Here is a 2,256-nt window from a genome sequence, read left to right as displayed (position 1 = left end):
CTGATATTTAGTCCTAGATATGTGTAGTTTTTGGTGTGTTCTAATAGAACTGTGTCCAAATAGAATTTATATTTGTCATCCTTATTTCCGGACCTTTTTTGGAATATCATTATATTTGTTTTTTTTAGGTTAACGGTCAGAGCCCAGGTCTGACAGAACCTGTGAAGACGATCTAGGTGCTGCTGTAACACCTCTTTAGTGGAAGACAGCAGCACCAGGTCATCTGCGTACAGCAGACACTTGATTTCAGGGTTGTGTAGGGTGATACCAGGTGCTGCCGATTCTTCTAATGTTTTTGCCAATTCCTTAATGTAGATGTTAAATAATGTTGGACTTATTGGGCAGCCCTGTTTCACTCCCCGCCCCTGAGAGAAGAAGTCTGTTTGCTTGTTGCCAATTTTAACCGCACATTTGTTTTTAGTGTACATTGATTTAATAAAATCATATGTTTTCCCTCCAATACCACTTTCTATTAGTTTATAAAAAAGACCTTCGTGCCAAATTGAATCAAATGCTTTCTTGAAATCTACAAAACACGAGTAGATTTTGCCTTTGTTTTGGTTAACTTGTTTATCAATTAGAGTGTGGAGGGTGTAAATGTGGTCTGTTGTACGATAATTTTTTTGAAATCCAATCCGGCTTCTGCTCAGGACGTTGTGTTCGTCAAGGAAATGATGTAGTCTGCTATTTATAATACTATTAATAATACTCTCTCTCTCTCTCTCTCTCTCTCTCTCTCTCTCTCTCTCTCTCTCTCTCTCTCTCTCTCTCTCTCTCTCTCTCTCTCTCTCTCTCTCTCTCTCTCTCTCTCTCTCTCTCTCTCTCTCTCTCTCTCTCTCTCTCTCTCTCGCCCTCTCTCGCCCTCTCTCTCTCTCTCTCTCTCTCTCTCTCTCTCTCTCTCTCTCTCTCTTGCCCTCTCTCTCTCTCTCTCTCTCTCTCTCTCTCTCTCTCTCTCTCTCTCTCTCTCTCTCTCTCGCCCTCTCCCTCTCTCTCTCTCTCTCTCTCTCTCTCTCTCTCTCTCTCTCTCTCTCGCCCTCTCTCGCCCTCTCTCTCTCTCTCTCTCTCTCTCTCTCTCGCCCTCTCTCTCTCTCTCTCTCTCTCTCTCTCGCCCTCTCTCTCTCTCTCTCTCTCTCTCTCTCTCTCTCTCTGTCTCTCTGTCTCTCTCTCGCCCTCTCTCGCCCTCTCTCTCTCTCTCTCTCTCTCTCTCTCTCTCTCTCTCTCTCTCTCTCTCTCTCTCTCTCTCTCTCTCTGTCTCTCTCTGTCTCTCTCTCTCTCTCTCTCTTGCTCTCTCTCTCTCTCTCTCTCAGGGAGTTGAAGAGGGAGCGTGAGCGTGCAGAGCTGTGGCGGGGGTTGGAGGAGCAGAAGGAGAGGAGGCTGCAGACCCTGGGGGAGACCAGTCGTAATCAGAAGAACCTCCAGGAGAGAGGGGAGCCTCCTCAGCCCTCCTCCCCACAGACGACACTCCCTAAGCAGCCAGACCTCAAGCCCAGTGGACCCTCCTCCACCACCTAGAGCCAGACAGAGAATCAGTACCAGAGCCACAGATTACAGAACATACTGAGACAGTTAGTACACACACACACACACACACGCACACGCACATGCACACGCACACACACACATACACAGGCATAACCTATACTGTATATACACACTCATGCAAAGCGTACACAAATACAAAATATGAATCGACTCACACACACACAAACACACACTAATTACATAGACTGAATACATAGACTGAACAAACATACTGAATACACAGACTGAATACATAGACTGAATTACACAGACTGAATACATAGACTGAATACACAGACTGAATACACAGACTGAATACATAGACTGAATACACAGACTGAATACATAGACTGAATACACAGACTGAATACACAGACTGAATACACAGACTGAATACACAGACTGAATACACCGACTGAATACACAGACTGAATACACAGACTGAATACATAGACTGAATACATATACTGAATACACAGACTGAATACACAGACTGAACAAACATACTGAATACATAGACTGAATACACATACTGAATACACATACTGAATACACAGACTGAACAAACAGACTGAATACACAGACTGAATACGTAGACTGAATACGTAGACTGAATACCTAGACTGAATACATAGACTGAATACACAGACTGAATACATAGACTGAATACACAGACTGAATACACAGACTGAATACATAGACTGAATACACAGACTGAATACATAGACTGAATAC

This window comes from Salvelinus namaycush, unplaced genomic scaffold, assembly GCF_016432855.1.
Source record: "Salvelinus namaycush isolate Seneca unplaced genomic scaffold, SaNama_1.0 Scaffold9, whole genome shotgun sequence".
NCBI classification, from domain to species: Eukaryota; Metazoa; Chordata; class Actinopteri; order Salmoniformes; family Salmonidae; genus Salvelinus; species Salvelinus namaycush.
Note: the sequence above shows the minus strand (reverse complement) of the source record.